A 13,079-nucleotide genomic window follows, 5' to 3' on the forward strand; every position below is an offset into this window, starting at 1 on the left:
ATTAAGTCACCATTTTATAGGCAACAACCTTATACCCCCCTTATAGACCGGCTTCGTGAATGAGGCCTACTAACGGTAAGAATGACATATTCTTATACATATCTATATAATAAAATTATAATAATAGTATAAGTGTTGATTTTTAAACCTTTTTAAAAATCTAAGGTTTAATTTGGAATTAAAGTATTAAAGTATAAGACTTTTCAAATTCCAAAACTTGAGGGCAAGATTTGAAACTATTCCAAGTCTCTTCAATTTGTAACTTATGAGTTTTAATGGTTCATAAAAATGAAGACTCTTCATTTTATGAAACCTCTTTAGTTCTTTAATCATAATTAAAAGAAGTGACTTTTGGTTATCCATAACTTGAGGACAAGTTATGGACACCATCATAGCCATTAAGATCATGAATTAAACACACATGGTGGTTACACATAATTCCTATGATCTTCTAAAAACTCATAAGAACACAAATTCATATTAAGCAATTTCAAGAAATCATATAACTATATACAATACTTGAAAATTGATAAAAGCCATGTAAAATGGGTTAACATAATCATTATCATTTTGAAAAACAGATTTTACAAGTCCAAAACAGATTGGGATAATGATCTTAATCCATTTCCAGCAACAAAACTCAAAAAAACTGCCCAGCACGCTCCTACTCGCCGAGTGCATTATTCTACTCGCCGAGTAGGATGAATTTGTTCATGGACTCGGCGAGTCCTCCCCATGGACTCGGCGAGTCTAGTCGTCAGAATGCAGAATTTTCGATTTTTAAGCAGTTTTGCATCAAGTATACAGAAAACAGTCCTAGGCTCTGATACCACTGATGGCTTTTGAGCATTCTAACACTTCCTAAGTGTACATGCAACCCTAATAACCTTGAATCTATGTTTTCTCTATATACATGCAAATTACTTTTTCAAGGTTATTTCCTAACTAGCATGGCATGGGGATTACATAAAACATAAAACTAGTAGAAATACATACCTTGTTGTTGCTTGGATTCCTTCAAGACTTTGTGAGCCTAGCACCCCAAATGTTGTGCCTCAAATGCTTCACACAACACCACAAGACTTGGAATAACTTGAGAGAATACTTCTAGCACTCAAAATTGGTTATGCCCTCTCTAGTAACACTATGTCCACTAGCTCCACTTTTTGCTAGCTATAGGGTTCCTTTTATAGTGTTGTCACAATTAGGGTTTACACATGAATGCCCTTAATTGTCATGACTCTTGATTTCCCATGACCCATGGATTTGTAACTCCCATGGACCATCCATGGAGCTCCATTTGGTTACATCCATAACCCATAAACTATGGATCATTAATCCACCATAAAAGAATTGATGATTGTCATAATCAACCCTATATATTTAATTAGTCTCACTTTGATCACCAAATTAATCCTAGATTAATACTTGATCAATACTAATTAAATAATACTATTATTAATATATTAGAACTTATAATATATTAATAATCATAAGTGCCTTATTCTCTCATTTAGTCTATCCAAGTATTGCAATGCCATGCAACCCAAATGGACCATGCCGGGTCGGGTCAAGTACATACCAAATAAAGTTATGGACTTAGACACTATATCCAACAGAGATAGAACTAGGGAACTTATAGTGTGTGTGATCCCTCGAGTTATGATGAGTATTCTGATGATTGTTATGGCGTGTTTTTAGTATGGTGACACTACTCACTAGATTGGTTGGCAGTTCTGGCGCTGGTGAGGGATCAGGCTCGGGTGATCAGACGAGGGAGTTCATTGCATCCGAGGGAGTTCGATTGCATCCGAGATTACGAGAGACATCCTTGAGTCGACCACAGTGATTTTTGGGTCGATCAAGGAAGGTATCATTGAGCTGATGGAGGATCTCCTTAGGGCACCAGGGGATGTAGAGCACCTGGGCAGAAGTGACATGGCCCCTGGGAAGTCTGGGACTCGCACAATCTCCTTCAAGGACTTCAGGGGATGTGGAGCACCAGAATTCAGCGGGGTGAAGGACTCCATTGTAGCGAGACGATGGATTGCATACATCAAGTCTGCACAGTTGACGAGCTTCTGCCCTGAGGGGTCGAAGGTCAATTTTGATGTTGGTTGTTTGAGGGAGCGAGCTAGAGACAGGTGGGAGGTAGTCGGTGATACTTTGGGAGCCCCAACTATTGAGACCATGACCTGGTCGGATTTTGTTACCAGATTCCGAGTAGAGTTTGCGCCAGCTGTGGAGTTTCAGTAGCTAGCCAGGGAATTCTTGGATATGAGACAGATTACGGAGACAGTGGCGGAGATTACCAACAAGTTCAGGGAGAGGGCCTTGTTGGTGCCTCAGTACGCGTGTGATGAAGAGATGAATAAAACCCGGTACCATGATATGATGAGAGCTGACATGCGGAAATATGTCAGTTATTCGGGATGCCCGACTTTGGATGACATGATAGCCAGGGAACGAGAGAGGGGGATTGACATAGAGCACGTTAGGCAGAGGAAGGCAAAGGTTGGGCAGACGATTGGGGTTTCGGTGAAGAAACCCAAGGGATTCGACCCGAGGTCGAAAGGCCAGTAGGCCCGGAGACGCTGTGGTAAATGCGGCAGGCCACACGAGTAATTGTGAAGAGCTGGGGGATCGGGCTACTACAAGTACGGCAAGACCGGACACTTTAGTAAGGATTGCACTGCCCCAACCCGAACCATTCAGACATCAGACCTAATTTGCTTCCATTGTAATCAGGAGCGCCAGTGGTGGCGCCAGCTCCAATGACCCTGCGGATTACAGATGGCCGCCAGGGCAAGTCAGATGCTCCCATACTGAGGAGCCGAGTCTTCTAGCTAACCTCCGAGGAGGCGCGTGTCGGACCAGATGCGGTGACGGGTATGTTTCTTCTCCCTAACTTTTATTTTATATCAGTTTTGAAATTTATGTTTCATGTATTCTGTTTTAGAATCGTTCCATGTGAATGGTATCCCAGTGCTGATATTATTTGACTCAGGGGCTACCCGCTCCTTTGTATCGCTCGCGCTTAGCAAGCGATTTGTTGGAGCTCCAGGGGAGCTGGTGTAGCACCTGGTTCCTGGTATGTATTTTATTCAAGTATTTTGCGTTTTTGGCCTGGGACTCGGCGAGTTGAAGGCCCAACTCGTCGAGTATAATCGGATTTGATCCGGGATTTAAATGACGGACTTGTCGACTCGGCTTCCGGACTCGACGAGTAGACTCTGACTGGACATAACCTTAATCTAAGGGTTTGCACCCTATTTAAGCATCTCATTCAGCCACCCTTCGTCCCCATTGCTTCCAGAAACCCCCCATAGCAAACCCTAACTGTGTGTGTGAAGATCTAAAGGCATTTGTGGTGATTCTTGGTGATCTTGATCACAAAGAAGAAGGACAGGCCTAGAGGAATCAAGAGAAGACCAAGGGGGTTCAAGTTTGTGCATCATTTGCAGTTCCCAGAAGGTATAACGTCGATACCTTGCTTGTTCATTTGTTAGATCCCTCTTTGGGGAGATTTCGGGCTTTTATAAGCCATTTTTGGTAACCAACCATGATTGCAAGCATGGTTGGGGGTTGAGGCTTCGGATCTAGGTCCATGAAGGAGTTACAAGGCAGAAAAGGGTTGCTTTTGCACCCATGGAAGCCCCTATGCAACTCAAGAGCCTCTTTTAGAGCCTTTTAGGCTCAAAGTCCCATGCATGCACGTAAAGTTCGTAACTTTACGTGCTAGATCGAGTTTAGGGACCTAGATCTACCATTTGGACAAGAGTTGTACGCCATAAATCGAAGAAATAAGACTTGGACAGTAGCAACTCGGCGAGTTGTTCTTGGGCCTCGGCGAGTCCGAGGTTAGATCCCCTTTTCTGTTATGGGTCAAAGAGACCTAGTGGAGTGCTGGAAAGGTTTTAGAGGGTCCAGGGGAGTGATCCAACGTACTGGGCTAAGCCATAGTACTGGAGTTCATAGGACTCGGCGAGTGCATGAACAGACTCGGCGAGTCCAAGGCAATCTCCCAACTCTTGAAGATGAACTCGACGAGTTGTTCATACAACTCGGTGAGTCGAGGACATGACTGGTTCTTAGGATGAGGATGAACTCCACGAGTTGTTCATACAACTCGACGAGTCGGATGAAGGTTCATTCGATGCTTGGATAAAAGGAGAACTCGTCGAGTCATTTCTAAACTCGACGAGTAGAGATGTGGATGAGGCCAGTTAAAAGGTTAGGGACTCAACGAGTTGACGGCCCAACTCGGCGAGTCAGGTCAACTGGAAGTTGACTTTGACTTGGACTTGGTCAGGGGTAAAATAGTTATTTTACCCTAAGAGTAGATATCAGATTCTGACTGAGTGTTTTGTGGGGATTATAGCCGGAGGATTTCCGGAGCAGCAGCAGATAGAGATTTCCCGCAGAGATTATCAGCAGCTACTCGTACGAGGTGAGTTACCTTCCAGTAGCGGTGGGTCTACGGCCACAATGCCAACCCACCAGTAGGAGTTGTATGTTGGATGATTGTCTTTGTGATATCATCTAGGTTTGCTACTACCTGATATGTTATATGCTAGCATGATATGTTATATATGATAGTAGTAGAGTTTGGTTGTTAGGACCGAACGGTAGGTCAGGCACCCCAGATATGTCTGACAGTATGTGATGATATGTTGATATGCTGGCAGGATATGTTATATGTGATAGTGGTAGTAGGAAGGGAATAGTCCCCAAGCTCGGTTGTTAAGATCGAAGGGTAGTTCCGGCACCCCAGATATGTCTGATAGTATGTTTGTGTTATGATATATGTGATAGTAGCAATAAGGGGTGGAATAGTCCCCGAGGTTCGGTTGTTAGGACCGATGGGTAGGTCAGCACCCCAGAATGGCTTGACACGGGTAGGTCGGCACCCTAGAATGGCTTGACACGGGTAGGTCGGCACCCCATAATGGCTCGATACGGGTAGGTCGGGCACCCCAGAATTGCCCGGCAGTATGTATGCTATATGATTGTATGGTATGTGGTACGATGGGGGAAACTCACTAAGCTTCGTGCTTATAGTTTATTGTTTTGGTTTCAGGTACCTCTTCAACGAAGGGGAAGGAGCTGGCGCGGTAGCAGCACATCATACACACTCGCATTGATTTTGCGCACATGAGATATTCTGGGATTGTACTCTGCCATGATGCTATTTTATGACTTGGGTTTTCAGACATGATATACTGATTTACGGAATGATATATTTTATGTGGCTTTCTTATGAATGCTTTTATAATCAGTTAATTAAAATGAAATTTTTGGACTCGAAATTTGGGATGTTACAGCTGGACTGTCCCCTTCATGTAGAGATTGTGGATGATAGTACCGTTCGGGTCGCGAGGGTTCATCAGGGATGTACACTGCAGTTGTTCGATGACCAGTATTCGGTGGATTTAGTCCCTATTCCCCTATGAAGGAATAAGGTTATCGTGGCTATGGATTGGTTGAGCCCCAATGGGGGCAGCGATCGACTGCGAGCGGCAGCTAGTGAGAGTTAGCACCCCAAGTGGGTTAGGGTTGGTGATTTAGGGCAAGAGGCCACAAGGTGGACCGACTTTGTGTTCGGCAGCGAGGGCGAGCCGCTACCTTCAGCAGGGTTGCAAAGGTTATGTCGCCTATGTCATCGATACTCGGGAAAAGAGTAAGGCGACCTTACACGATATACCGATCGTACGGGACTACCCGGAAGCGTTCCCGAAGGATATTCCTGGGGTACCTCCATTGAGGCAGGTAGAGCTTAGGATTGACCTAGTTCCTGGTGCGGCTCCGATATCCAAGGCACCATATCGGTTGGCTTCTCCCGAGATGCAGGAGTTGTCTACACAGCAGCAGGAGCTGTTAGATAATGGATTTATCATGCCGAGCAGTTCGCCATGGGGAGCCCCGATCATGTTTGTGAAGAAGAAGGACGGGTCACATCGGATGTGTACACATTACCGAGAGTTGAATAAGGTGACAGTGAAGAACCGTTATCCCCTCCTGAGGACTGATGACCTATTTGACCAGCTTCAGGGAGCATCTTGCTTTTCCAAGATTGACCTGAGATTAGGTTACCATCAGATGAGATTCAGAGATGAAGATGTAAAAAAGACAGCATTTCGGACTCGATATGGTCATTACGAGTTCGTGGTGATGCCATTTGGGCTCACCAATGCTCCTGCCACGTTCATGGATCTCACGAACTGTGTGTGTAGACCGATGCTGGATCGGTTTGTGATAGTTTTTTTCCGGTGACATCTTGGTGTATTCCAAGACTCAGGAGCAGCACGAGGAGCACCTGAGGGAGGTACTGCAGACACTGAGGAGGGATAGACTTTTCGCAAAGTTCTCAAAGTGCGATTTTTGGTTGCGCGAGGTGCATTTCTGGGGAACCTCGTCAACCAGAACGTTATACTGGTCGACTCGGCCAAGGTAGAGACCGTGATGAGATGGGAGGTTCCAAGGTCTCCATCCGAGATTCAGAGTTTTCTTGCTCTGGCGGGTTATTATCGGAGATTCATCAAGGATTTCTCCAAGATTTCTGTTCCACTGACCCGCCTAACCAAGAAGTCAGTGACATTCCGCTGGGGGCCTGAGCAGTAGGGAGCTTTCGAGACTTTGAGGCAAAAGTTGTGCGAGGCACCGATATTGACTCTGCCAGAGGGCGTTGAGGATTTTGTAGTGTATTGCGACGCGTCTATCCCGGGCTTCGGCGCAGTTTTGATGCAGTGAGGGCACATCATCCCTTACGCCTCGAAGCAGTTGAAGCCTCACGAGGTGAACTACCCGAAACACTACCTGGAGTTGGGAGCAGTTGTTTTTTCCCATAAGATTTGGCTACACTACCTCTATGGGGTCCGCTGTACCATCTTCACGGACCACAAGAGTCTGAGGTACTTGATGGATCAGCCAAATCTGAACATGAGGCAGTGACATTGGTTGGATGTGGTGAAGGATTATGACTGTGAGATCCTCTATCACCCGGTTAAGGCCAATGTGGATGTCAATGCTCTCAGCCGCAAGGCGGCTGCGACTCCGATTCGGGATATATGCCTGAGGATGACAATGATTATTTGCTGCTGGATCGGATTCGGGAGGCTCAGGTCAAGGTTATGAAGGAGGAGTACCGGAAGTGTGAGCGGATCATAGGGCAGATGGCTTCATTCGACTATGATAGTCGTGGGTTGTTGACCCTACATCGGAGGGTCTGGGTTCCTTACTTGGGCGGTGTAGGCCAGGTTCTGATGGAGGAGGCTCACAAGTCGAGATTTTCCATTCATCCCGTGGCGACGAAGATGTATCAGGATCTTCACCCTGATTATTGGTGGCCCTGCGTGAAACGGGATATAGCTTGGTTTGTGGAGCGGTGCTTGACTTTCAGGAAAGTCAAGGCCAAGCACTAGAGACCTCACAGCAAGACGCAGCCATTGGAGATTCCTATGTGAAAATGGGAAGAAATCACAATGGATTTCATCACAAAGATTCCCAGTACCGCACGTGGAGTGGATTCTATATAGATCATCGTGGATTGGTTAACCAAGAGTGCACATTTCATCCCGATCTAGGAGAGTATATTGGCTGAGAAGCTAGTCGAGATCTACGTCCGCGAGGTGGTGGCACGTCAAGGGGTGCTAGTTTCGGTTGTGTCTGACCGAGATGTTTGCTTCACTTTTAGATTCTGGAAGCGGTTTCACGACGAGATGGGTACTCGTCTTCACTTCAGTATAGATTTTTACCCTCAAACATATAGGTAGAGTGAGTGGACGATTCAGACTCTAGAGGATATGCTAAACACATGTGTATTAGATTTTGGTGGGATTTGGGATATGTATCTTCCGTTAGCAGTATTTTCGTATAACAACATTTATCACGCCAGCATAGACCAACCTCCCTTCGTGATGCTCTATGGGAGGAAATGTAGGACCCCAATCTGTTGCGGCGAGGTCGTTCAGAGAGTCACGGAGAGTACCGAAGTGGTACTCAAGATTACTGAGATCATCCAGCAGGTCCGGAGCAGGCTCCAAACTACTCAGAGTCGACAAAAAATTTATGCCGACAAGCGCCGATCGGACCTTGAGTTTCAGGTAGGGGATATGGTTCTCCTGAAGGTGTCACCTTGGAAAGGTTTCATCTGGTTCAGGAAGGGGGCAAGTTGGGCCCCAGGTACATCGGTCCATTCAGGGTTTTGGCTCGGGTGGGCCGGGTTGCGTATCGACTGGATCTGCCAGCCGAGCTTAGTCAGATCCACAACACTTTTCACGTCTCCCAGCTGCGGAAGTGCTTAGTGGATGACTCCACAGTTGTGCCCTTAGAGAATATTCAGGTGGACGACCACCTGAACTACGTTGAGAAGAAAGTGGCGATTCTTGATCGGAAGACAAAAACCTTGATGAACAAGGTTGTGCAGTTAGTGATGGTGCAGTGGCTACACCGCAAGGGGTCAGAGTGGACGTGGGTGCCAGAGGAGGAGATAAGGGAGCATTATCTAGGATTATTTGAGACAACGGACTTCAAGGACGAAGTTTGTGACAAGTGGGGGAGTCCCCAGACTCGTCGAGTAGAGATTTTGTGGACCACGGATTTTAAGTGACCAACTCGACGAGTTAGGAGGCCTCACCTCGAGGAGTTGGCTGGGGGAAATGAAACGCTAATTTCGGGGTTTTGCACCTTATTTAAACACCTCATCCCCCATAAGTTGGCCTCATTTCCAACCTCCATCGTCCCAAACCCTAACCTGAAAACCCTAATGCACTTTTGGGAGTTTTGATCCAATTTTTGTGCAGTGTTGGTGATTTTGAAGAGGAAGGAACTTGAATAAGAAACAAGGATGTATAGAAGGACTGTAGATCCAGAAGTTGGTCTGGATTTCTCATTTACTTGAGGTATAAAGCTTCAACCTTGTTTAGTTTATGCTTAGATCTCCTATTTAGGGTTATTTTGCTTGTTTTGGTCATGTTGGAGTGGGTAATGGAAGTTGGATATTCTTTTGAGGCTAAACATTCCAGATCAAGAGTCTTGAGGGGCTCTCATAGACTAAAGGTGCCAACTTTATGGCCCTAGAAGCCCCATGCAAACCCTAAGCCCTTATTTTGACCCTTTGAAGCTCCATAAGGTCATGCATGTGAGTAAAGTTGGAGATATTACGTGAACTTTAAGACTTTAAGGTCCAGATCTATGTCCTTGTGCATTGTCTTGAAGACATTAGGATTTTTCGAGTGAAGCTATAGCCTTTTTGGATTAGGGTTTGAGGTTTAAGCCTTAGGAGAGGTTCTTAATGGGTAAAGTTGGAAACTTTACCGTTCTAGACGTATTTCCTGCATGGATCCAGAAGATAGGGCCTTGATTTGAAGAATAGGGACTTAATGCATTAAGATGGTTGGCAGACTGAAAAACTCGAAGAGTTCATAAGAGAACTCGACGAGTTGTTCTGGAAGTGACCCGACTCTGTTGGAAAAAGAGGGACTCAGCGAGTTGTAGGAAAAAGTCGATGAGTTAGATTGTGATATCATGATTATGTGATTTATGGAAACTCGACGTGTTGAAGGGTAACTCGGCGAGTTGAGTCAAACCGGAATGTTGACTTTGACTTTGACCAGGGTTTTGACTTTGACTTTTAATTTGACCATAGTTGACCCTTAACGGGTTATGGGTATGAATTGGTAATTAAGGAGATCTTTCATGTTCAGGGGATTGAGTTGGGTTGATTTCAGAGCCGGGGACTGTTCAGCTACTTTACAACATTTGAGGTGAGTTACCTTCCCGGTATGAGTGGGTCGAAGGCACCAATGCCAGCCCACTAGTAGTTGTTTAGAGTAGAGATGATTGTACTTGTGATAATTGTCTGGTATGCTACTATCTGTAGACATTTATGTGCTTGTATGATATGTATTATGTGGTAGTGGTAGGAGGGGTGAAATAGACTCCGTAGCCGGTTGAGATAAACCGGAGGGTAGGTCGGGCACCTATATATGTCTGATAGTATGTTTATGATATGTTATTATGTGATAGTGGTAGGGGTGACATAGGCCCCATAACCTGTTGAAATAAACTGGAGGGTAGGTTGGGCACCCATATATGCCTGATAGGGTAGGTCGAGCACCTAGATATGCTTGACATGGGTAGGTTGAGCACCCATGTATGCTCAGCAGGGTAGGTCAGGCACCCATATATGCCTGACAGGGTAGGTTTGGCACCCAGATATGTCTGTCAGTATGTTATTATGTGGTATGATGGGGGAACTCACTAAGCTTTGTGCTTGCGGTTTTCAATTTTGGTTTCAGGTACTTATTCTTCGAAAGGAAAAGAGTCGGCATGATCGCAACACATCACACTATGAATTTCCGCACATGGGATCTTTGGGAGTTGTACTCTGATGTCGCTTTCTTATGATATGTTTTGGTTATTAAGATATTTGTTTTGATTATGATATGGGATAACACTATCGATATTTTCAGACAACAAGTTTTTATAATTACCTAATTAAAAATGAAATTTTTGCTCATGAATTTTTGGATGTTACATCAAGAGAATCATTGCTTCTCCTTATCAACATTTCCCCCATTCCATCAAGTACTCTGTGACGATCGATTCTAGGTATGAAATTAATTCTGATTTTTTTATGATTTCCTCCTTGAACACGGCGTGTTGAAGCCTCAACACAGCTTGGCGATATGACTTTGTCATGTGGAGTTTAATGAACCAACACGGTGTATTGTGGTGTCTCAACACAGCGTGTTGGCGGCAGGGAAGGAAACCCTAATTTTTAAGGTGTTGCACCCTATTTAAAGGCCTTAAGTCCTCATGGTTGGCCTCCTTACCAGCCTCCGTTGTCACTAAAACCCAAATTCATCCCATAAGCTTTCTTGGTGGTGTTCTTGAGCCTTAACAGGATTCTTGTGGTTATTTTGCTCATTTTGAAAGGAAGATTTGAAGATTGAAGGTGCTTAGCTTGGAAGGAAGGTCATAGATCTAGAATCTCTTCACTTGATGTAGTCTCTTTGAGGTATCAAGTTCATACCTTGACTTGTAGACGATTAGATCTCCTTATAGTTTGTTTTTTTATGCTTTTGGCTCCTTATTGGGTTGTTTGAGGTGTTAATTCATTTTGTGGGATTGTATGGTTAGATATGAGATTCATATGGTCTCCTTTAGCAAAAAGTAAAAGCTTTATTACATTTTTAGTCACATTATGCAATAAATCTCTTAATAAGCCCCTCTTAAGCTTAAGAGCTTCATTTAGGCATGCATGAACGTAAAGTTGGCAACTTTACGTGGTTTTCCAGTTCAAGGGATTCAGATCTATGTTTTGGGGTTATGTATTTAAAGATTAAGTGCTTAATGCTTAAGCGCACACTCTATTAAGCCTCATGGTTGGGTTTTGGAACCTTTTTGGTAGTCCCTATGGTTAAAGTTGGAAACTTTACTGTTCTAGGACTCATTTTGGTTTAGATCTAAGCTTAGGAGCTCTTGGAGTCGAAGAAAATAACTTAATGTATTATGATGTTGGAAATTGGCAAACACGGTGTGTTTGTGAGGCAACACGATGTGTTTGCTGGGGTTTTCCCACATGTGAGGAAAAAGGGAAAACACGGCGTGTTCAAAGGGAAACACGATATGTTTAGGTCAACATGGACGGTTGACCTTGACCTTTGACCTTTGTCTCTGACCAAGTTTGACCCAATGGGGGTAAGGAGGTATTTTGAGTTGTATCTAAGGAATTGTTACTTTTTAGGTGTCGAGTAGAGCTGATATTCAGAGGCGGGACCTATTCAGCTATCGTTCAGATTTGGAGGTGAGTTTCCTCATTGGGTTTAGCGGGTCTAAGGCACCAATGTCGGCTGTTATTGTATATGTTAGGATGCAAGAAATTTGCGTTACCCTTGCATGTGTTATGTGTTGCTATGTATACCGAGCGGGGCTCGATGTCGGGCGAGGCCCAATGACTGACTCGTATGCTATTGTTTTATCATCATTGTACGTGTTAGCATGATTATGTATCATGTATTTTATATGAATAGTGGGCGGGGCCCAATGTCAGGCGGGGCATAAGAATAACATATCTGTATACTGGGCGGGGTTCAAAGTAGGGCGGGGCCCGAAGGCGAGTGGGACTCGATACTGGGCGGGGGCCCAGAATATGAATTATTACGTATGGTATGGGGTAGTTTGGGAATTCACTAAGCTTTGTGCTTACGATTTTCAGTTTATGTTTCAGGTACGTCCGGTTCCAAGGGGAATAGCTAGGGATGACTGCATCGCACACACCACAAGGTTTCCGCTTTAGAGATATTACTCTGATTTGACATGATGTTTGATACACTTATTTTCTTTTGAGTTGTATGGAATATGTTTTAGAATACTGTTTTATTAAATAAAAAAAGAAATTTTTGGATCATATTTTTGAGACCTTACAAGTTGGTATTAGAGCCATGGTTTGAAGGATTCAGACACACTCTTGGGCGTGTCTGAACTCAAACCGTGGATTTGGTCAAATTTTTCAAAAAGAAATATAAATTTTTAGAAAATAGTTTTTTGAGATAAAAAAGGGTGTGGTGCATGCAATCAGTCGTGGTCAAGTAAGATTCCCAAAATACCCGTACATGTTATCTGATATGTTTTGATCTGTGAATTTATGAATCGCATTCTAGTTAGGGGTAAGGATTTGCTCAGTTTTGCATGATAGAATGCTAGGAGAGATGCCTTTGTATGCCTATTGTATGACCTTGTAGATTTGGATGCTAATACTGATCAGTCAGTGATAGGATGACCTGATTAGATTATGCTTGGTTTTTGTTAATCGATGCTTGAATGCTGCTTGCTTTGTGCTTTTAGGAGTTCTAATTAGCTTCATCTAACTAGTAAATGAATATGCTAAGTTACATATTATGGGAACTAAATAATTTTAGAAGGTTAGGTTTTAACTCTATTGCGAAACTCTTTATTGAGTCCAACCGTTGTAGCGTGAGACTTCTCGTTCGAAGAATTATCTGGTTTTAGTGATATGTAATTTTATTCGTGAGCTAGTTAGATGGAGTTAGAGGGAGTTCCTTATGCACCTGATG

This window comes from Lactuca virosa, chromosome 6, assembly GCF_052849685.1.
Source record: "Lactuca virosa cultivar CGN04683 chromosome 6, Lactuca_virosa_CGN04683_v6, whole genome shotgun sequence".
In the NCBI taxonomy this organism is placed as follows: Eukaryota; Viridiplantae; Streptophyta; class Magnoliopsida; order Asterales; family Asteraceae; genus Lactuca; species Lactuca virosa.